The sequence below is a fragment of the Microtus pennsylvanicus genome, chromosome 10 (assembly GCF_037038515.1).
Source record: "Microtus pennsylvanicus isolate mMicPen1 chromosome 10, mMicPen1.hap1, whole genome shotgun sequence".
In the NCBI taxonomy this organism is placed as follows: domain Eukaryota; kingdom Metazoa; phylum Chordata; class Mammalia; order Rodentia; family Cricetidae; genus Microtus; species Microtus pennsylvanicus.
In genome coordinates this window covers 31,833,782-31,858,245 of record NC_134588.1, presented here as the reverse complement: position 1 = coordinate 31,858,245, position 24,464 = coordinate 31,833,782, and the positions used below count along the sequence as shown (strand labels likewise).

General features: G+C 46.7%; 1 long non-coding RNA gene across 1 annotated transcript; it reads right to left on the bottom strand.

The window, feature by feature from the left end:
- Positions 1–20,542: 20,542 nt before the first annotated feature.
- Positions 20,543–24,051, bottom strand: LOC142858621 (uncharacterized). The gene is made up of 3 exons (XR_012912057.1): positions 23,909–24,051; positions 23,463–23,732; positions 20,543–21,080 (listed from the first exon to the last, which is right to left on the bottom strand). It is a non-coding gene; the product is annotated as an uncharacterized LOC142858621 (long non-coding RNA).
- Positions 24,052–24,464: the final 413 nt, after the last annotated feature.

Sequence of the window (24,464 nt, the reverse complement as noted above, 5' to 3'; positions counted from 1 at the left end):
ACACCACAAATTCAAAAGGCAGAGAAAAACACATAATTTTGGGTTTCCTATAAGTTCTTGGGTCAAGAACAAAATCTAAGGCTGCTATTTTAAAACCAAATTAAAGATTTTTTTTATGACAGGAAACTGCTCTAACAATAACACTTTATTTCCTGCAAACGACAAATAAATTCCATGCATTCCCACGCTTACTTTGCTCTGGAGCCCAGGGCCACAGGCTCAGAGACCAGTGCCTCCTGTGTCATTGAGAAGAAAGTTTTGTGAGCTTTCTCAGTGTTTTGAACCACTTAAGGAAGGATTTGACAAACTAAAATACATGAACCCTTAGTCACTGAGAAAGGCTGATACGATGTCGACGGACATGGGTTTTTACTGAGACACCATCTTGTTGAGCAACCAGTCCCTCAAAAAACTCCAGTATGATCTTGTCTTATCAATCTCTGAATCTTTTCCTCACAGAGTCTGCAGGATGTGGTGCTGACCCCCGTCCCACTTCAGGGCACAAGGGCAGACAAGGCAGCGCTCACACAAGAGTTTGGGAATGACTCACTAAAACAAAGAGGAACCGGGAGGCCTGAAGCCACATTCCCAAACTGAGGTCCTAGGAACATTCCTCCTCGGGGGTGCTTGCTAACAGGGGCAGGAGGCTAGACCAGGCTGTGCACCGCACAGAACCTCCCTCAGGAATCCCTAAGGCCCAGCTCTTACCTGGCTTTCACTCAGCAGGCCCCAAACTTAGCGCCACTCCTTTTTGTTCTGGTATTGTGATTAACATTCCACCTGTACCTCAGGCCTTGCTAGTCCGGTCAGTTCTGCTCAATTCACAGCCCCAGGTACTGTGGGTAATTATCCTTTGATTACATCAGGAGTAGTCAGAAGTCAAGAAGGCCTTTTGTTTTGATCCAGAGGATTGGGCCTCAGGCGTGCTCAGCTTTCTCTCTGTCACCGACCTACACCGCTAGCCCCGATTTTGTCTCTCATCTGGCTTCTGACCTGGTAGAATTTATATCCCTTGGAGGAACAATCTCAGTCTACAGTGATGCAAAACACTGAGTCGGTCTCTCCCAGTTTCCCAGGGAGGAGGAGTGAGTCAGCCTTGCTCCCCGCCCACACCTTTCCCGGGCTTTACAGGAGATGCCGATTCCCTGGCCTGGCACCTGACCAAACGGACTAGGATTCTGCGTTTTGGAGTCACGGTCTAGGTTCACAATCCCGTGTCCTCTGCTCGATAGACCTTGGGCAAATTGGCTCACCTCTCTGAGCTTTTCGTCTGTGAGAAGCAGAATCAAGCGGCCCTGGAGGGAAAGCCCTCGGGACGCTCTCCAGGCCATGTGCTAAGCACCAAGTGCGGCCATTTCTCATGCCTCTGGCCCCCATCCTTAGTTAATACAGCTCAAACAGCTGGGACAGAGGAAATGGAAACCTTGGGTAGAAGAGGAAGAAGGCGCCTGCGGATGTATTTTACAATGTGAAGTGAAGTCAGACCGGTAGATGCAAAGATCAAAGCTCTTGAGTGTACAAAAGAAGAGACACATCCAGTCTAGGGACTCAAGCTCCCCTCCAGAGTCTCCATGTCTGTCCTAAGCACCCAAAGATGTGGGTTCTCCACTCAGGAGGTATGTGGGCTCTTCTTACAGCCATGGAAGGCTGGGAGCTGATGCCACCAAACTCATAACCCTAGCCACGGAGACAAATGGAGCTAAACCTTTTGTTTTAAAAGGTATATGCTCAGCAAGTATTTGTTGGATAAATAAAGGTGTAAATGAAGAATTAAGTACACCCATGAATAATTGAGATGAAAAAGGCACTGGGGACTAAATATTCAAGCGATTTCTGCTCACCATGAGAGATAGGATAGGTCTAAGGTACAGTCCATACGGTCGGCTGTGGCTAACCAGCTCTGTAGAATGAAAACAACCTTACACAATATGTCAATGATTGGGCATGGTTACAGCCCAGTAAAACTGTATATATACACACATATGCAGAAATATACAATATATATACATATATAATATAATATATATACAGAGAGATTCCAAGTTTGAATGATTCTCATATGTTAGGATATGGGTTTTTCTAACCATTTAAAAATATAAGAACCTAATTATATATTTTTCTTTCTTCCTTCCTCTCCTTTTTCTTTCTTTTCTTTTTTTCTTTCTTTCTTCCTTCCTTTCTTTTTTTCTTTCTTACCTCAGAGCCAGCTGGGCCTGGGGGTTTGCATTTGTAAGCCCAGCACCTAGAAAGTTCACGCAGGACTGGTGTAAATTCCAGGCCAGCTTGGGCTGTAATATGAGACCTTGTGTCAAACCAATGAAAAGTATAAAATGTATACTTAGCTCACAACCTTTATAAGAATAGGTGGTAGTCACCTCTGACCCCTGAGCCAAACCCTACTTAGGAAGTGACAGGAGGTTTGCCCAGGAGGAAATGTCACTTGAGTGTCTGCTGTGTGCTGGGAACTGCGCTAGCACCGCTGATGCCACAGCCAGGAAGAGACTCCTGCAGGCCCTGCCCTTAGGAAGCTAGAGCTCTAAACAGGAGAACTGATCACAAATGAGATAACTGGAGGCTGACTGCTTGGAAAGAGAAAATGAACAGGAAAGTGACAGGCTCAGAGAGGCCTTGTCAGAGGCAAGCGTTCTGCTCTCTTCCTTGTGACCCCAGCCACATCTGACTCACTGGATACCCTGTGGGTACAATCTCCGCTCACAGCTTGTGACAGCAGAAGCCAAGGGACAAACCTAGGTTCTGTCTCCGAGCCTGGGTCGTGGGGTGGCTGGGGAGGAGACTAAGTAAATAAGAGTCAGGAGTCCAGGTCTGAATCTTCACTCTGCTTGACCACTCAGAGCCTCAGGCTCACAGACAGGAAGTAGGACAATAATCAGAACTGTGGAGAATGTCACAAATGGGCTGTGGTGCTCACCCAAGTGTCTAGCACACAGTTTGATGGACAAGGTGACTTCTTCCTCCTCCTCCCCCTTCCTCTTATTTTTGTTTTATTTTTGAGACAGGGTCTCACTATAAGCCCTGACTGGCCTAGAACACACTACGTAGACCAGATGGCCCTCAGATCCACAGAGATCCACCTGCCTCTGCTTCCCAAGTAAAGACATAAGGCACCACTCCAAGATTGCCAACCTCCTCCTCTTCTGACAGGGTCTCACCATGCTGCTCAAGCCACCTTCAAATTCACAAGAGTCTTCCTGCCTTAGCTTTGCAAGTGCTGAGATTATCAACACCCCCTGTGACACACAGGTTTAGTGGGTGAGTGGAAACAATCCTGCTTGCCTGTCCTTAACCTGCAGTATGTCAGCACCAACAAAAGTAACAGGTTAGGAGGGTTCCCCATTCTGCCTGCCCAGTGGTCCCAGGTTCAATTACTAGTGTAGCTAATCTGAATTCCGTAGCATGAGTTTTGCTGGAGAAAAACTGAGGCTGCAGTCCACTCGACCCCCAAACAAAACAAAACAGCCACCACTGAGCCCTGCCGTCTGGTCTACGGTGCTGCCTTATAACTTGGGATAAGATTTTCATTTGAAGATGAAAAGCAGAACAAAGTATCTTAGATTCCAGTGTCCCTATATTCTTGTTTACAGTTGGATACAGTGTGGGAATGGCTGGAGAGATAGCTGTCCTTATGAGCACTAGCTCTTGCAGAGGATCTGACTTCAGAGTGGCTGGAGAGATGGCTCAGTTGTCAAGGGCACTTGTTCCTGCAGAGGACCTGATTTCAGATTCCAGCACCAGCCTCACGCAGCTCCAGCCACCTACAACTCCAGCCCCAGGGATAGCCTCTTTGATTGAATACATCCAGCATACATTCACACTTCCACACACGTACAATAAAAATAATTTTGAGGATAGGTAGAGGTGGTACATGCCTTCAATCCCAGGATTTAGAAGGCAGAGGCAACAGATCGTTATGAGTTCAAGGCCAGCCTGGTCTGCATATCAAGTTCCAGGATAGTCAGAGCTGTTACGCAGACTAACCCTCTCTTGAAAAACCAAAATAAATGATTTTTTAAAAGATCATACACATAATTTTATGATGTGGATTCCTCTCTGTATGCTGTGAATACCATTGGCTAATAAAGAAACTGGCTTGGCCTATAATAGGGTAGAACAGAACTAGGTGGGGAAAACTAAACTGAATGCTGGGAGAAAGAAGGGTGGAGTCAGAGAGAAGCCATGTAGCCCTGCTGTAGACAGATGCCGGAACTTTACCTGGTAAGCCACAACCTTGTGGCAATACACAGATTAATGGAGATGGGTTAAATTAATATGTAAGTGTGAAAGGGTGCTTAAAAGAAATCCCACACTAGCTCAGAATTGAGAAATAGATGGTTATTTATTTAGGGGTAGACTCACAAATCAGAATCCTCTGCTTGAATGGAGATCAGAAACCAAATCCACCAGCGGAACAGAGAGCCTAGAAAAGAGTCCAGACACATCTCTACATCGGCATATATAGTATAAGAGGCCACGCCCCAGTGGGCGGGTAACCTCTGGCTGTAAGACTTTCTACAGCACATAAGAGCTAGCCAATGAGAAGCTAGAGCTAATAGGCCAAGCAGTGATTTAATTAATACAGTTTCTGTGTGATTATTTCAGGAGTCTGGGTGGTTGGGAAACAAACAAGCTGCCTTTTACTACAATTTTAGCTTAAAATTTAAAAGCCAGAACATAGGGGGGACTGGAGAGATGGCTCAGAGGTTAGGAGCACTGCCTGCTCTTCCAAAGGTCCTGAGTTCAATTCCCAGCAACCACATGGTGGCTCACAACCATCTGTAATGGGGTCTGGTGCCCTCTGCTGACCTGCAGGCATACACGCAGACAGAATATTGTATACATAATAAATAAATAAATATTTAAAAAAAAAAAAAAAAAAGCCAGAACATAGGGGCTGGGAGTATAGCTCAGTGGTAGAGCACTTGCCTGGTATGTAAAAGGCCCTGGCTTCTATCCCTAGCTCTGCAAATAAACAAAGAAACAAACAAATGCAGGCATTCCGTTATATATTAATAATCAGTATTGTAGGTTCTTAGTTACACAAAGGGGAAAAATAATCAAGGCAGGGCAGATTTACAGAGGCCTTCAGAGAAAGCAGTATTTAGTTTTTCCAGAGTAACCACGTGAAATATACAGACTTGCAAGGGAGAAAACAAACCTAATAAATACAAATGTTGTTGTTATTGAGTTTTGTTTTTGTTTTTAGCGGTAGGAATCAAAGGCAATGCTCTGCATATGCTTGACAAGCATTCTACCACTGAGCTCTACCCCAGCCCTGGATCTGGGTAGAACTTTTGAATGAAAGCTCTTTTCCTATATGATGAAGACCATGTTTTCCTTGTGAGTAGGAAGTGTAGGGAAAGAGAAACGTTTGTTACACTAAAGGTAACATATGCATCTGACAAATGACATAAGATGAGAACTTCACAGTGATCTAAGAAAAAACACACAAAATAGGGAATATTGATAGCAGAGGGAAGAGTTTGTACTGGAATATGACTGAGCATCTCCGTAAATGCCAACCTAACCTGCTAGCAAAAGCTACATTCAAATCACCGCAGGAATCTCCAGGAAATCAAGGTTTTCTAGCTACTTAAAGAGTCACCAGATTCCAGCAGAGCAGCCGAGGACTTGCACACACACCTGTGCAGCACAGAGAAAAATTAACCAAGAAAGGAATTAGAAAAGTCCTTACAGCTGCGGGTGGGAGTGAATGGCTGTTCTAGTACCCTGGAGATGAGGGAGGAGGATTGCTGCAAGTCTATACAGCAAATTCTAGGCTAGCCAGGGCTACATAATGTAGTTGATTGATTTTTTTACTCTTTGGCTCTTTGGAGGGCCCACCACCCAGCTAAGGATAGCATTCATAATTCAAATAAAGTCTCCATTCCTTTATTTGGCAGCTGGTTGGCATCCCAAAGGAATTTCCAACTACATGAACACACACACACATAGTTGGAGGGGCGGTAGAACCATGGACGCAGTCTAGCTGGTAGAGTATCTTACCTAGCACACAGTCTTGCAGCTGACCCTCAGCATGAAACAGATATGGTGGCACAGATGTAGAATCCTAATACTGGGAGCAGAAGAAGGGAAATCATAAATTCAAGATTCTCTTCAATTGTATAACCTATTTGAGGCCAGCCTTAGTTACATGAGACCCCCATCTCAAATAAACAATAAACAAAGCATTAAATATTAGGGTTCGAAGAAATTATCATTACTAGGGAAAACTTTTTAAAATGGGGTATTAGCTTTACAGGTCAAACACTACTTGAGATCATCATCATCATTTTGAGACAGGTTCTCTCCTCGGCAGGCCTGGAATTCACTCTGTGGACCAGGTTGGCCTTGAATTTCCAGAAATCTTCCTGCCTCTGTCTCCCAAGTGCTGGATTAATAGAGGCAAACCACCACACCTAGCTTGAAGTTAATTCTTTTTTGTTTCATTTTGCTTTTTTGAGACAGTGTTTTTCTGTGTAGCCCTGGCTGTCCTAGAACTCAGTCTGTAGACCAGGCTCGTCTCAAACTCACAGAGATCCACCTGCCTCTGCCTCTGCCTCCCAAATGCTGGGGTTAAAGTTGTCCACCGCTACCACCTGTTGCAGTTAATTCTTAAGCCAGGTGTAATGGCCCACCTGGAACCCCAATATTTGGGAAACTGAGGCAGGATGTTCGTGAGTCTGAAGCCAGGCTTTGTGACACGGTGAGATCCAACCTCGTTTTGAAACTTTTAAAATGTAAACTCTAAACCTTTCCTATCATCTTTATTGAGGGATCGTTTTCCAGACAGATCAGCTGTTAGGTTTTGCTAAATAAAAATGCAGACAACCATGAAAAAAGAATATAACACATTCTTAGTGATTTAATCTGTGAGACTCTTCAATTCATTTAGGCTGTGACAGACAAGACAGCGACTGTGCCCTGGGCCTGGGAGACTCTGTGGCTCATTCAGCATGTGGCTGGGCATGCGTTGTAAGCCCGGAGCCATCTTAGTCTGCAGGCTTACAGCTGGTGAAATGGCTGAAGCTCTGCCCTTCAAATCCCCAAGTCAGGGAGAGGGAAAAGCACAGAAGTAATGAACCAATTGACACAGGATTTGATAACTCTTACGACAGAGTGGGGCATGCTGGAGGGAAAGAAAGGGAGCTAAGCCTGAAAGATAATAGCAGGTGGTCAAGAGAAGTGGGTGGGCTGGTCACGGTGGCACAGTCATTTAATACCATCACTCCAGAGGCAGAGGAAGGCAGATCTCTGTGAGTTCAAGACCAGCCTGGCCTACAAATAGAGTTCCAGAAGAGCTAGCCAGGACCATACAGTGAGACCCCAAATTAGAGAGAGAGAGAGAGAGAGAGAGAGAGAGAGGTGGGTAGATGGCACCAGAGTAAAGGAGAAAGGAAGAATAAAGTCAAGTCCTTCCTAAGAGCAAGTTGAGGGCACATGGGGAAGAGCAGAGAGTGACCGCAGTCAGAACACACTCAGAGGCCAGACCAAGGAACATTTATTACATTTTCTTTATTTAGTGTGTGTGGTGAGGGTGTGTGTGCATACATTTATGTCACAGGACACATGTGGAAGTCAGAGAATGACATGCAGGAATTAAATCTCTCTTTCCACCATGCGAGACTCCCAAGGCTCAAACTCACATGGTCATGCTTGGCCACAAGTGTCCTTACCTACCGAGCCGTCTTCCTGACACAAGAAACTCAAATTTTAGCTTGGAAGCTGTTCTGGTTTCATTTCTGTTGCTATAACAAAATACCCTGGCGGGCTGGAGAGATGGCTCAGAGGTTAAGAGCAGTGCCTGCTCTTCCAAAGGTCCTGAGTTCAATTCCCAGCAACCACATGGTGGCTCACAACCATCTGTAATGAGGTCTGTGCCCTCTTCTGGCCAGCAGGCATACACACAGACACAACATTGTATACATAATAAATAAATTAATTAATTAAAAAAAATACCCTGGCAAAAGCAGCTTAAAGAAGAAAGGGTTTATTTGGCTTACCATTCTGGGTTACAGTCCATCACTTTGAGGAAATCAAGTCAAGAATTCAAGCAGCCAGTCCCATCACATCCAAAATCAAGACCCAAGAGAACATACACACCCTTGCTTGCCTAAGCTCAGTTTCTTTCACTCATTTACACACAGCTCGGGACCCAGGCTGAGGAGTGGTGCTCCCCTCCTTCAGGGTGGGTCTTCCCACTCAATCAACAATCTGAGATAGCTTATCAGGCAAGGGCATTTGTAAAAACTCTTGCAAAGACCTGGGTTTGATTCTCAGCACCCACATGGTGGCTCACAACCACCTGCAACTCCAGTTTTGGGGATCCAATGACCTCTTCTGACCTTTGTGGGGAATGATAGACTGAGTCCCTTGTGGTATTTCCTGAAAGTAGAAAGCTGGGAAGGAAGGCTGGGCAGGGTGATACAAGCATTTAATCCCAGCACTTGGGAAGCAGAGGCAGACAGATTGTTAAGAGTTTGAGGCCAGTCTGGTCTACACTACAAATCCAAGTCAGCCAGAGATACACAGTGAGAACCTGTCTCAAAATAGAAATAATTTAATGAAGCTGGGTAGGAGGCTGGGGAGGTAAATGAAAGGTTGATTGCCAAGGCTAAGTCCTGAAGGAGTCGGTTTGGATGACAGTCAACAGCTAAGTTTTCAAATACCAAGTCTGTCTTAGGGTTTCCATTGCTGGGAAGAGACACCATGACCATGGTAACTCTTATAAAGAAAAGCATTTAACTGGGTCTGGCTTACAGTTCAGAGGTTTAGTCTATTATCACCATTATGGGACATGGAAGCATGCAGGCAGACATGGTGCAAGAGAAGGAGCTACATCTTGAACTGCAGGCAGCAGTCCTACATCTTGAACTGCAGGCAGCAGAAGGAAAACTGCCACACTGGGTGTGGCTTAGGTATTTATCAGCCCTCAAAGCCCACCTTCACAATGGCACACTTCCTCCAACAAGACCATATAACTTCTAATAGTGCCACTCCCTATGGGCCAAACATTCAAACACATGAGTCTATGGGGGCCATTCCTATTCAAATCACCACAGGGTCATTCATGGAAACCTCACACAGAACCATATGCTGGGTAATGGGAAAGACAAATTAGAGTTAATAACCCTAGACTCACTCATCAAAAGCTCCTGGGCTGTGCCTTTGGGACAATAACATCCTGAGTTTCCACATCTGTAAAACGAAGATGGAAATCATTACGTGACAAGCAGTCACATAATGTTACATCTAATTAACATAAAATGATATTTAATAACATGAAACATGGCACTGGGCACATGCACCTTGTGTAAGATAGGGGTAGACACAGGGTCTCACTATATAGTCCAAGCTAGCCCTGACCTCCTGGGTGGCTTCCCAAGGGCATGCGGTTTTATTCTTGTTGAGCAAAGGCTCCGAAGAGGGTTGATTGGGGGAGCTCCTATACATAAGAAACAAGCCAAGGAGACCACAGGGCCTAATGTCAGGAAAATAATACACAACACAAGTAATTCAGTGGCAAAAGCAGCTTCTGTCTAACTAGTCTGTCTTCTAAATTTATATGCATTTACCAATAACTACACTTTCATATGTCTACTCTGAGAAAATGAACCTTTAAACAGTTTTAATACTGGGGCTGGAGAGATGGCTCAGCGGTTAAGAGCACTGGCTGCTCTTCCAGGGGACCCAGGTTCAATTCCCAGCACCCACATGGCAGCTCACAAGTGTTCCTTCCGTTCCTGGGGGTCTGACACCGTCATACCAATGCACATAAAATAAATTTATTTGTTTTTGGTTTTTTGAGACAGGGTTTTTCTGTGTAACTGTCCTGGCCTCAAACTCACTGAGATCCTCTACCTTTGCCTCCCAAGTACTGAGATTAAAGGCATGTGCCACCACTGCCTGGCCATAAAATAAATTTAAATAAACTATTTTTTAAAACTTTTAATATTGCCAGGCAGTAATAGCCTATATCTTTAATTCCATCACTTGGGTAGAGACAAAGGAAAGCAGCTCTCTGTGAGTTCGAGGCCAGCCTGGTCTACAAAGTGAGTTCCAGGACAGTCAGAGTTATTACACAGAGAAACCCTGTCTTGAAAAACAAAAGCAAAATTTACTACTTATTTTAATTTTTTAAATTGTGTATATGTGGAAGTGGGGTATGGCTGTGAGCAGGGGTGCTCACGGAGGCCAAAGTTTTGGGTCCCCCTGAAGCTGAAGTTACAGGCAGTTGTGAGCCACTTGATATGGGTTCTGGGAATCTACCTAGGGTCCCTTGTAAGAGCAGTATGCACTCCTAACCACCGAGCCAGCTCACCAACCTCAGAAAGAAATTTCTAAAAGACAAGAAAACTGTTAAAAATCGGGCAAAGGAAAATTAGAGGCATCGCAGCAAACCCTTGGGATTTATTTAAAAGCGGGGTTGAAGAGGCAGAGCTGGGGGACAGATATAAAGGTGTTGATCCCTGGCAGGTGTTTGTAGTCTCAGATGATACGAAACCAAACCTGAAGGCTTCCGTTGAAAAAAAACGAATCAATAAATGGAATTGCAGAATGTTTGAGGGAGCAGGGTTCAAGACAGGGTTTCTCTGTGTAGCCCTAGCTGTCCTGGAACTCTATTTGTAGACCAAGCTGGCCTCAAAGTCATAAAGGTCTGCTTGCCTCTGTCTCCTGAGTGTTGGGCTTAAAGGCATGAGCTACCACCCCTAGCTGGTTTGCAGAATACTGTTCTGGGAGAACTTTTGTAAAAGACTGCTCACTCACTGGGTAGCCGTAGAGCCAGGCCCTGTCTCTGGAAGTGTGGTTTCTGATAATCCTTCTTCTTCAACTCTGTGTCCAGTGGAACTGGCCTCAGGTTCAGTGGCCTTTTCCTGTTTGCCGTGCCCCGTGCCCTGCCCTGACTTTTCTCTCTGCCTGTGATGCTGCATTCCAGAGATCAATACTCAGCTAACTCCCCGGGCCTGTGCCTAGGGACGCTGGCAGACCAGCCAGACACCAGCTCCCCTGACCTGCTTGGATCTAATCTCCGATCTCTTTCTCTCAATGGCCGCAGCTTTGTGTTTCCTTCAAGGATTACTGTTTCATTCCATGCCAAAAACACTCTGCCTGGGTCGGTCCGGTAACTCAACTGGGGGGTGTGGATCCTAAGCAGGCTGAACTCTGCAAACGCCTGCCTGTTCTACTTACAGAAGCACTTTTTTTTTTCTTTCCCGGAGAAAAGGCAATAACTTATCAGGGCCTCCAAACTCCTGTGAGCTTGAAAAACTTAATTTAGTTTGGTCCTTTAGTCCCATCCTCCACAGTAACCTTGGGGTTAATCAACTCAGTGTCTCCTCCGTGACTAGAAAAGAGGCTTGCACAAAACCGGCATTAATTAGATTCAACTGAATCATCAACAATACTTCCCCAAAAGAAATTCCTAAAAAGAAAACTACTTCACTTGGGGCTCAATGGAGCTCAGTTGGCAGTGTTCTTATACACACACACACTCACAGGCACACACTCTCTCTCTCTCTCTCTCTCTCACACACACACACACACACACACACATACACACACTTACAGATACACATACTCACAGACACTCGTGCACGCTCTCTCTTTCTCTCTCTCAGACACACACACTCACAGACACCCCCCCCCCCCACACACACACACGCTAGTGTCTGGAGCAAAGAGGATCAGCTCAGGGTCACACAGCTAGCTAGAGGTCAGCTTGTGCTGCAGGAGGTCCTGTCTCAAATACAAACAACGATAAAAATGTGGCAGGTTGACAGCCGCCTCTAATCCCAACACTCATGAGGCAGAGGCAGGTGGATTTTTGTGAGTTCAAGTCCAGCCTGGTTTATATAGAGAGTTCCAGACTAACTAGGGCTACAGAGTGAAACTTTGTCTCAAAAGAATGGGGGTGGGAGGAGAAGAGTGAGAGGGAAAAAAAAAGAAAGAAAAAGAACTCTTCCTTATTCATGCAAACTGAGGATTGTACAATTGCCCGACCAGGAGCAAAAGCGAAAGTGAAATGATAACATTCTTCTCTGAGACTGCAAGGCCTGCACACAGCCGATCTGGGGTCACGATCGGGGATTCGGGTCTTCTGTGGTGCTCCCGAAGCCTCTGACTCACTGCGATCTTGGGTAATAATTCTCCCAGACTCCTTACACCTCATTTCCTATTTTCGCAATATGGAAAATACGTTTGTGCCTTCTCTGCCAAGTGCGGCGGTATCGGGAAAACAGAAGACACATGAATGCCTTTGGAATGCATAACCAGGCCGTCTTCCCTGCAGTCTGTGATTTCAAAGGCTTGCTCAGCTTCAGTGGTTATTTTGATGCCCAGCCTCCTTCCAGGTCCAAAATATTCTCGATTGTGTTCAAATTTAGCCCTGACGATAAGAGCACGCTGTGCTGGAGAGCACTCCAGGGACCTGCGGAGCAGCGCTTCTCAGTGATTTGTAATTCCTACTCCCCTTGGCGAGCACTAAAAATCTCACCCCTTGCTGAGGGAGGTGGCTCTTCCCTTTAGTCCTAGCGTAGGGGTAGAGGCAGGTGGATCTCTCTAGCCTGGTCTACAGAGCTAGTTCCAGGACAGCCAGGGCTACACAGTGAAACCCTGTCTTGGGAGGGAAAAAAAACAAAAACAAAAACAAAACAAACAAACAAATCCCCACACCTTTTATACATTTTGTAGTATGGAAAGCAGAGTTAATGCTTTTCCTTTTCAAAGTATATGATTTTATAATAAATACATTTGTTATTTATAACAAATAAGGGGAGGCCTGGGAGAAGGTTGAGCAGATAAAGCTCCTGTAATATAATTTGGAAATATGCTTGACCCTTTCCTGGTGGCAGTTGTGGGTAATAACCCTAAGGTTCGTCATTCATTCATGAATGAAGTTTATATTGCGCTGCAGTGAGAAGTCAAAGAAAATATAACCTTTTCCCTCCTGAGTCCACAGGTATCCCAGCCATTCAACCAAAGACAACGGTCTGCAGAAACCTGGAGGGGGCAGCTGGTTAGGGGGACTGGGCCCATTTGTCTTTATGTTCACAGGGAAGGACTTAAAACACTGCAGATGTTCAAGGCATCTGTATGTGACTGGTCCAGGGCATCTGTATGGGACTAGTCCAGGGCATCTGTATGGGACTGGTCCAGGGCATCTGTATGGGACTGGTCCAGGGCATCTGTATGGGACTGGTCCAGGGCATCTGTATGGGACTGGTCCAGGGCATCTGTATGGGACTGGCCCAGGGCATCTGTATGGGACTGGTCCAGGGCATCTGTATGGGACTGGTCCAGGACCCCAAGGAAGCCAAGTCAACGGAGCTCAAATCCCTTGTATAAAACGACGCAGTATTTTACTTAAATTGGCACCCATCCTTCTTTATACTTGAGGTCATATCTAGTTTACTTATAATACCTCATACAGTGTAAAGCTCTCCACATAGCTGTCCCCTATTATCTGTGTTATAAAGGTGAGGAGGAAAGTCTCTATATGCTAAGTATGTGAGCCTGGCTATATTTTTAAAGCTTGTTGGCTGAATCTGAGTATAAAATATGCAGGTAAGAAAGGCCCACTATAGCCAGGCCGTGGTGGCACACGCCTTTAATCCCACTACTTAGGAGGCAGAGGCAGGTGGATCATTGTGAGTTTGAGGCCAGCCTGGTCTGCAGAGTGAGTTCCAGGACAGCCAGGACTACACAGAGAAACCCTGTCTCAAAAAACTAAAAAGAAGAAAAAAAAAAGAGTTTCTTCTTTGGAGGACTCATACCAAAACAGATCTAGGATGATGGTGGATCTTCAAACACATCTGTTTAGAAACACAGCCCTCCCTGGCTACATGATAACAAAGCTTTAGCATAAAAAACGTAACCAGAAATACACACACTGGGGTAATTCAGAGGAGAGAGTCCGTTCCCTAACAACTTCCTCGCCATGTGCAATGGGATCTTGAAGAGGGCGGCGTACGTCTCTAAATATGTAAGAAATGTAAAAATTTATCTTTTCACAGTCCTTGGCTTCCCACCGCAGCGCTGACTAATGCAAGATGTTTCAGCCAGCCACGGGGCTCTCTCCACATTACCAAATACTTCCTTTCTTCTCTTTTCGTTGCTTCAGTTCTGGTTGATAGCATTTCATAAGTTTGTAAAAATAAAGACACAAATCGGAGCAAGCTGGAGAAAGAACCTTGCTCACTGCCCTTTTCCCAGGTCCTTCCAGGGCCAGTTCCCTCCAGGGCACACTGGACCGGCTCTACCTGAACCCAGCAGTTGTGCGCATGCTCGGACCCATTTCCACTCCGCAGCAGCCAGAACGAGGCAGCTCCTCCGCCGTCCACTGTCTGCCCCACGTCAGATGTGAAGCGGATTGGCTCACGACTTCCAGCATCATCCTCAAGAATAAATGCCAGGAAAGAATATTTTACCTTAAAAGCGCTTCCTCAGTCCTCCCCAAGCAATTCAGGAGCCCCCGCTCACACTTCACGAGCCAGTCAGACTCAGAAGAATGTTGAGCAAGTTGTTGGCCCACCCCCAGCCCATCCTGTCTGAGGTTGAAACATCTGCAACATTAAAAAAAAAAAAAAAGAGCTATGTAGAAATAAGCAGTTTTGGAAACCGTGTGTCGGAAACTAGTGACTCGTTGCCTGCATGAGACATTCCTGTCAAATTCCTACAGAACCACGGCGTAAAATCCCCAGCTTGCTGGAACAGAAGGCCAAAGTTCTGCGGGAAAGGAGGGGGAAAGGTGTCCCTGAGCTTCCCAGAGGCAGAGCTTGACAGGACACTTTGCACAATGTGGAAATGGGCATTTTTTCCCTCCACCGGCTTCTTCACTGTGAGCTCCAAATGCGTTCACACCATGGTTGGGGTAGCAAGGACTCCCTTGAGACCACTTCCTGGAGTTCCCAAACTACCTGCCCTTTTTTCTTTACCTTCTATCTGCTTAAGACAGTGGCCCCCAGTCAGGATCTTCCTGTTCTGTTCCTGAGATGGGTGAGTGGTTTGGTTTTATTGGGATTTAATCTGGTACTCAGGAGGAAGAGGTAAAGACAGGCGGAAGGATTTCTGGGTTTAAGGGTATCCTAACCTACATAGTGAGTTCCAGGCCAGCCAGGCCTATCTAGTGAGACCCTGTCTCTAATCTATATATTTTTGGGGGCTGGAGGAATAGCTTAGTGAGGTGGATGTCTAGCACGCACAAAGCCCTGAGATAAGTCCCCAGTATCTCATAAACCAGGTACGGTGGTGCACACCTGTATTCCCAGTACGAGAGGATGAAGAGAGGAGGTGCAGAAATTTAAGGTCACCTTCAGGTACATAGTGAATTACAGGCCAGCTTGGCTACAGGAGACTTTGTCTCAAAAGTCAGATCGACAGACAGTCAGACAGATAACAGCCATGTAGCACACACATGCAGTTACAGCACTCGGAGGCAGGAGCAGGCTGATCTCTGAGTTCAGTGCCAGCCTGGTCTATAGAGTGCATTCCAGGACAGGCAGGGCTACACAGAGAAACCCTGTCTTGAAGAAAAAACAAACAAAACAAACAAGCCAGATGTGCTAGTATGCACCAGGCATCTCAGCACTCCTAGGGAGGGATGCCAGAGTAGACAGAACTGTCCTGCTAGCCTGGAGTTTGCACGGCAGAAACAAGCGAGACCCTGTGTCTCTCTACACGACGGAAAGAAAACCAGCTCCTGAAGTTGTCCTCTGACTTCCACCCGTGTCGTGACAAGTGTGTGTTCACACTCACAAACACATACACACTAACGATAAATTAAAAAATCTAAATTTCACAAAAGGTATTTCATGGATAATCTTTCCACTGATATTGTCCATGGCTGGATGTGGCAGTGCATGTCATCTTAGCATTCACGAAGTAGAGACAGGAGGATAGAGAGATACTTAACCATCAGCCTGAGCTATACGGCAAGACGCTAAAACCAAAACTGTAACAAAACTGAAACTACCAACTTCCAACATGAATTAAATTTTAAAATAAAATCTGGGTGCAGAACTGTTTCCAGAAATTCCAGCACTCAGAAGGTTGAAGCAGGAGGTTTACCATGAGTTCAAGGCCACTCTGGGTTACTTAGTGAGTTCCAGGCTGCTCTAAGCTACAGAGTAAGACCCTATGTCAAAAGACAGAAATGGATCAAAAAACCCACTGCGATTGTTCTTGAGATCTCAGTATTCCTCATTGTCCGCTATGTTCAGCTAGTCCGGGTTTATCCCATGCTTTTTCAGACCTAGGCCAGCTGGCCTTGGTGAGTTCCCGATAGAACATCCCCATTGTCTCAGTGTGTGGGTGCACCCCTCATGGTCCTGAGTTCCTTGCTCGTGCTCCATCTCATTCTGCTCCTGTTTTGGACCTTGATTGCTCTTCGAGCAGATGAGGGAGGGGGACTTGTTCGGGGGAGGGGGAGGGAAATGGGAAGCGGTTGCGGGGAGGAGGCAGAAATCCTTAATAAATAAATAAATTAAAAAAAAAAAAGACAGAAATTGGGGAATGGGGGCTGAGAGATGGCCTAGCAGTTGAGAGCACTGGCTGCTCTTCCAGTGGACAAATCAAGTTCCCGACAACCACATGGTGACTCACAACCATCTCAGTTCCAGAGGATCTGACACCCTCTTCTGGCCTCCAAGGGCACCAGGCATACACATGGTTCACAGACATACACCTATACACATAAAATTAAAGAATAAGAATTAAACTTAAAAGATGGCTTCAGGGCTAGAGAGATGGCTTAGTAATTAAAGACTGGCCGCCCTTGCAGAGGACACAGGTTCAATTCCCAGCACCCACATGGTGGCGTGCAACCACCATAACCCCCGTTCCAGGGGTTCAAACAGGCACAACTGTGGTGCAATTCATGCAAATGTGGGCAAAACGTTTATACACATATAAAATCAATAAATCTAGTAACCATAACCTTAAATATACAGAAAAATGTTTGGTTAGTAGTAAAATCCCCACTATCAGCATTTTCACAATTGATCAAAGCCTCAAAAACATATTACAAATTCTGCTGGGAGTACGACTGGGAGTTATCAAGCTATCCCAGCATGCACAAAGCCCTGGGTTTCATCCTTGACATCAAAGCAAGCACCTACACACTCACACATACATACATACATACATACATGTGTGTGTGTTTTTAGAAAGAGGTATGAAAGCTTATTGAGAGATGCTCATTTGTTTTTTGTTTGTTTGAGACAGGTTCTATGTAGCCCTGGCTCTCCCAGAACTCACTCACTATCTGGTCTATATACTATGCTGGCTTGTAGGGATAAGTCCCGCCCCTTAGGGGGCGTGTTCGCCTCGGGCTAATGTCTGCCTATAAATTTGGCGAGCGTGCTCAGAGCTTCCTCTTCTACTCTCCTGGTCTCCGCGGGAACGGTGGTTCTGTAAGTCTATTTCTACATTAAAACTATATATATTTTTACAAACTGTCTGCATTCGTTTACGCCGCTACATTTTGGCGCCCAACGTGGGGCTCGAACCCACGACCCTGAGATTAAGAGTCTCATGCTCTACCGACTGAGCTAGAAATGTAGCGGCGTAAACGAATGCAGACAGTTTGTAAAAATATATATAGTTTTAATGTAGAAATAGACTTACAGAACCACCGTTCCCGCGGAGACCAGGAAAGTAGAAGAGGAGAGCTCGGAGCACGCTCGCCAAATTTATAGGCAGACATTAGCCCGAGGCGAACACGCCCCCTAAGGGGCGGGACTTATCCCTACACTGGCTTTGAACTTAGGTCTGTCTGCTTTTGCCTCCCAAATGAGAAATCTTTTTTAAGTTATTTTTTTATTGTATATTTGTGCATGTTGCGTATGAGGAGTGCTTGTGTGATTTGGCATACATGTGGAGGATGGAGGTCAGAGAATAATCTCAAGAGTTAGTTCTTCCCTCCATCTCTATATAGGTTCTGGGGACTGAACTCAGGTCTCCAGGTTTGCACAGCAAGTACTGTCACAGACCGAGCCAGTCCCTAGCCTGAGAATACATTCTTTTCATTCTTACTTTTCTTTTCTCTTTCTTTCTTTTTTCCCCCGTTGGTTTTTTTGAGACAGGGTTTCTCGAAACCTGGCTGTCACAGGTTGAAACATAGCCTTGGCTGTTCTAGAGCTCTCTCTGTAGACCAGGTTAGCTTCGAACTCATGGAGATTCACAGGCCTCTGCCTCCCAAGTGCTGGGGTGAAAGGTGAGGTATGTGCCACCACCCCCTGCAAAATGCATTCTTTAGTGAGCTAACCTGACCTCGGCACATTTTTTTTATGGCAAGTGGATGCACCTCTGGAGAGATTATTAGAATACCATTTGGTATAACTGTGTCAGAAATTTCACTTACAGACGTCAGCACTGAGGAGTTCTCCCCTAAAGAACACAGGAAGGAATGGAAGCATCATAGCTATAACAATGTCAGAAACACTTTCAGTTCCTTCGCAGGTCACAGCCTTCCCACGGCTCTGCAACACCATCTCTTCCAATAGGTTGAAAGCAGCAGCTGCCTGAATTGGAAAAAGACACGTTGAGCGTCCCTCATCTCCAGTCACCTTCTCATACCAGCATCAACATTTGGAGGATCTACTCGAGATTCTTCAGTCTCCACTAAACACATGGATTACGAACCAATGTGTCCCTCTTTATGTATGTCCTCAGGACATAACACGTACTACCTGCTGAGCTAGGCCCCCATCCCCTATACCCGCTGAGCCATCTCCCCAGCCCCCTCAACCATATACTTCTTAGAGCACCATGTGTAAAGACAGATAATATACGCAGTGTTAGCAGGCAGTAAGTTAAAGACCTCAGCAAGCCTTTCCTTCGCGCAGCACACACTCACTGAACGGCATTACGTGGCCCGCCTTGCAGAGGAGCTAGGCAGGAAATGTCAGTAAATTGTAGGCAATCAGGGGAGAGTCACCTCCAGCCACACCCTACTCTCCCCTCCTCAACTCCCTGCACCTCCTCTCTCCTCCCTAGCTCTGGATCTTTTCGTTCATTCTTTTAATCACCTAGATTCTTCCCCCACCATTTAGCAGCCTGACGAAACCCCCAAAATGGCTGTAGGATGCCTTGCCTCCAAACGGTCTACCGACCCCTCTTCTTCTAGAACATGGTGCACTGGTGTGCCTCAGAGCTCAATCCCTTGACGGCTCTTATCACTCAGCGAGGACTCCCTCTATCACCTCCGTCTCGGGCTCTAATTATTTACGTGCTGGTGGTTTCCGACGTGAGTCACTGCATCAGGCCTTCCGTCTCCACTCGCTCGTCTCCATGGATACTGAGTGGATCCAGGTGGGCCTGAACTCTCCGCGTTCTTCCCGAACCAAATGCTTAAAGCCAGAACTAGAGTCAGGTCTTGATTTCTCCTTTCCGTCCAGTTCCACACCCGCCAAGGATAACACACCTGTGAGTTCCGACTTCCGGCCCAGAAGCTGCCCTGCGTTGTCAGGAGCCCTGGCATAAGCCGGCACCTTTTCAGATTTCTACAGTGCCTCATTTTCTTGCTTTCTTTTGGTGGCGGTGTTGGGGGAGGATGGTTGTTTCAGTTTAGTTTGTTTTAAATAGGGTCTCAGGGCTGTAGAGATGGCTCAGCTAAAAGTTAAGAGCACTGGCTGCTCTATCAGAGGACCTGGGTTCCGTTCCCAGCACCCTGATGGTGGCTCACAACCGTCTGGGACTCCAGTTCTAGGAGATCTGACACCCTCCTCTAGTTTCCATGGGAACTAAGCACACACAGACATATATGCAGGCAAATCATTCACACACATAAAACAACAATAAATAAACCTTTTTAAAAAAATTTAATAGGGTTTCACTCTGTAGCCTAGGGTGGCCTGGAGTTCATTAACAATCCTCCTGCCTCAGCATCTTAGGTTTAGGCATACTAGGGATGAGCCACTAAGCCTGGCTTCTCACAGTAATCTGAGGAGAGAGAGAGAGAGAGAGAGAGAGAGAGAGAGAGAGAGAGAGAGAGAGAGAGAGAGAATGCATGTGGGTTAGAGGTACCATGCATGTGCCTCCAGAGGCCAGAGGAGGACATAGGAGGCCATCAGGTGACATCCTCCAGCACTCTTAGAAGGCCCTCTAGCTGAACGTGAAGCTTGGCACTTCGTAAGCTGGATGGCCAGCAAGCACCTGCCCACTCGCCACCCCCATTCACCCCTCTCTGTCCCCCAGCACTGGGGTTACAGTACACACAGCTCTGCCCAGCTTTGCACGTGGGTACAGGGATTTGAACTCAGGACCCCGTGTCATGAGACAAACTCTCCTACCCACTGAGACAAGTCCCCACACCCAGTGTGGTCGTTTGACCTCTGTCACATTGTGTCCTCCCAGCGTGTTGGGGGGGGTGGACAGAAAGGACTCACTCCTGCAGGCGGTCCTCTGAGTCCACAAGCATGTGGAGGCACAGATGTGCACGCCCCCTCCCACACACACATGGGTTTTTAAATATTCATTTCTTGTATGTAGGTAAGAGCCGCTTTGCTTGCATATATGCCTTTGTACCTCATGCATGCCTGGGGTTCAATTACTTCTCACAGTAACTGAATGAAGAAAGGAAATGAAAAGGAAGGATATGGCTGCTCCCAGGTATGGTAGAGAAGGTTTATTGTGGGTAAAAGGGAAAGCTTGGGCAGAGGCAGGGACATAGGGACATGGAGGTGGGGGGTGGGGTCCGGGGTAAACATGACCCTGAACCATGTGAGGAGAGAGGGGAGGGGAAGAGAGAGGGGAGAGACAGGAACCAGGTACAGCAGCCGAGAGAGCAACAGGTAAAAAAAGCAGGGGAGGAGAGCACAGGACGGGGGAAGATAACCAAAATGGCTGGATTAGATGGGTGATGTCTGGAGAGTCGGTGATGGGTGGTGTATGCCAGCCATACCCTGTAAAAGGTTAGAGACTAAGGGATTCTGGGAGAACCTGATGGCCAGGTCCACTCTGATAGGTTAAATAGACACCTCAATTATTTGTCCCATTAGATGGCCTGGACCTGGAATTATGGAGGTCATAAGCCACCTTGTGGGTCCTGGGAGCTAAACTCAGGTGCCCTACAAGAACAACAAATGCCCTTAACCACTGAGCCATCTCTCTAGCCCTTCATAAACACTATTAAAGTTTTTAAAAAAAATACCAAGTCCCTAAAATGGTGCTGACCAGTGGGGCAGGGGGACAGTTCAGGGACAGAGCCTTGCTCAGCATGTATAATTCCTGGTTCTGGCCATAGCACAGGAAACTGGTCACTAACCAGCCTGACCCGCAACCTCGGGCCTCACCCTCTTTCCACCTCACTCACTCAGCTCAACACTTCTTCCCTTCCTAGGCTTTGCCAGAGGCAATGTCTTCCACCCTTTCCATTTCCTAGTCTCTTCTTCCTGGGGCTGCTGTAGTCTCGGTTTCTCCCCAGCTTTTGGCCCCAGGTCCCAGAGCACCCCCATTCTCTGCACGGTGCCTCCCCACTCTTGGGAAGTGGAAACAGAAAATTCACTCTGCAGACTAGGACTACAGCTCAGGTGTGCTGTGCCTCCCTGCTGGGTAGCTCTGATCCCTGTCCCGCCTCAGGAAAGTCCCTGTTCTCTCCTGAGCACATGTGGCCCCTTCCAGGTCTAGTCACAGGTAGAATAGCAAATAATAGTTAGTTTAGGGGGCTGGAGTTTGTCTTTAGTTTTCTTTTTTTTTCTTTTACATTTATGTATTAGTGAAGGGGATGTGGGGTGTTTTCATAGCAAGGTGTGGACATCAGCAGACAGCAGGAATCAGTTTTCTCTTCCCACTGTTTGAGTTCCAGGGACAGACCATGGGTAGTCAGGCCAAGCAATAGGTGCCTCTACCTGCTGAGCCGTCTTACTGGCCCTGTCTTTGTTTTTTTAAAAGTCCAACTCTCTGATATCCATCAATATAACTAGGTAAAGACCATGATGGATCTCGGATGGCTAAGTCCTTTCATCTTCATATGGAGGTATTACTCACAGGGAACTATTTGAAGTCTTTCTGAGTCTCTCTGTGCCACACACATACACACACACACACACACACACACACACACACACACACACAGCTTTTCTGCCCTCTCTTCCCACCCTACCCCACCTCTTTCCCCTTCATTGTTCACAGGGTAAGCAAGAACTTCAGCCAGTGACATTCTTCCTGTACTTAGCATGACTTGCCGGTGACTAGTCTCTTTTATGAGTGTGGAGGCAGCCTCCAGAGCGCTTAGTCACAAGGTGCTCGTCCCCACTCAGATTCCCACTCTTCACCAACTCCAAGCGCTGTGGGAATGCTCAGCTTCTCGGAGATCCTGGAGAACAACAGTTCCTCCATGACGGGGCACAGTAAGGATGGAGGAGACACAAAGAGCCCAGCAGTTGCTGGCACACAGGATGTAGACACCCATCATCCGTCACAGGCACTGGTTGGTCCAAGGACTGCAGTTCTCAGTAAGCAGTGCAGGGAGAGATCAATTGTTCCCAGACTCTCAAAACAGGCTAAATTCAGGAAGGGCTGCTGCCCTTCTCACTTGTGGAAGGCACAGTGTTAACTGAGCTCCCTGGCTTCCTCCTAAGGGACCCCAAAGGCTTAAGGAGAAAACAAAACACTTCTATGTTATAAAAATAATACAGTCATTCTAAATACAAAATTGCCAGTCTTTCTTTGTTTGTTTCTTCTAGAGACACAGGTTCTCTGTGTAGCCCTGGACATCCTGGAACTCACTTTGGAGGTCAGACTGGCCTCAAACTCCAGAGAGCCGCCTGCCTCTACCTCCAAGTGCTAAGATTAAAGAAAGGAATTAGCCTCCCCTCCCAGCCAGATTGCTCAATTCTGCGCTCTTATCTCTGCTCTCTACCTCTCGACAATTCCTACAAACCTGATTCTAAGGAAACTGTAGCTTCCTGCTCTAGCTCCCCACCCCACCCCCACCCTGCCGCTGCCCTGCGCCCCCTAGGTAGTACTGTCTCCAGTCCATTCAACACTTCCTCCATATAATACTGCCCTAACGTCTCCAGTCCACTCAAGGGCATGTTCAAAATAGAAAAACTGACTTCCTAAAACTTGAGCTGATTTAGGGCCTGGTTTATCCTTACATCTTTTTTTTTTTCTTTCTTACTAGCTTTTTAAAACTAAATTGAGAATCTTAACTGAATCTTTTAAATAACAGTAGAGACTGTCTCACCAATATACACCACAAGCCGGTGCTTTGGCATTCATATTTATTTTCATTTTCTAGGGATGTATGGGCATTTTGCCTGCATGTTTGTCTGTGTACCACAAGCATGCCTAGTGCCAGCACAGGCCAGAAGACTTCACTTCGCCCAGTCCCCTGGAACTGGAGCTACAGTTGTGAGTCTGGGTGGGTGCTGGGAATTGAACCTAGGTGCTCTTAAGCGCTGAACCATCTCCAGCTCCAGGAAGGAATACTGTTGACCAACACTCACCAACCCGAAAGACGATTTCTGCTCAGCTAGAAGTCGCTAAACGCTAGCTTAAACGTAGAAATACATTAGCGCATAAGATATACCCTGTCTCCTCTGGAGTCTTCTCATCCATATTCAGAAAGCACCAGACCAGCCGCTGCCCCCGCCGTGGTGCTCCGCGGGGCTCTTCCGGGGTGAAAGTGTCTGACCCTGAGCGGGCTCTGACTCAGCACATCGAAATCGCAGGCTTCAGGTTCAGGGGTGGGAGCCTTCCTCCCCTTTTTACAAAATCTGCTGAGAAAACAACAAAATGAGATTTTTTTTTTTAAGTTTGGAAGGTCAAAGAATTTAAACATATGACCCCGCTAAACTAGAGAAAGCTGGGACGAATAAGGCTCACAAAAACATCATTCTCTCAGAGAGCTGTGCTTAACTCCATATTAGCATTTAAATTGCCGCAGTAGGACCTGGGAAAATACTGCAGGAAGCAAAGGCAGGTGGGAAGGCTGGTGCGGGCTGCTCCTGTTCTCGCCCGTTGTTTGGAGTCGTTTATCCCCTCGCAGACCGCGGAGAAAGCACTGAGAACGCTCTCTCTCTCTCTCTCTCTCTCTCTCTCTCTCTCTCTCTCTCTCTCTCTCTCTCTCTCTCTCTCTCTCTCTCTCTCTCTCTCTGTCTCTGTCTCTCTCTCTCCCTCCCTCCCTCCCTCCCTCTCTCTTTTTTATCAAAAAACGCTGAGAAGTTTTTCCGTGTGGCGCGCCTGCTCTTTGAGTGGTCTGTGGACCTGGGGCTCCCAACCTTAGTGACTCTGAAAGCCGCGGGGGCGCAGCTTGGAAGGGTACATTTATCATTCCGAAACATTCCGCATTCTGATTCAGGAGTTTCGGGGCAGCGACCTGTAATCCGTAAAATACTCACCAGGTGATTCCGGCGCACACCCTGGGCTTGGGATTTGACTAGCAGTGAACCAGCCCAGCGGTGACTTGCTTGGGCAAAGTCGGAGGTTAATATTTCGGCAAGGCCTTG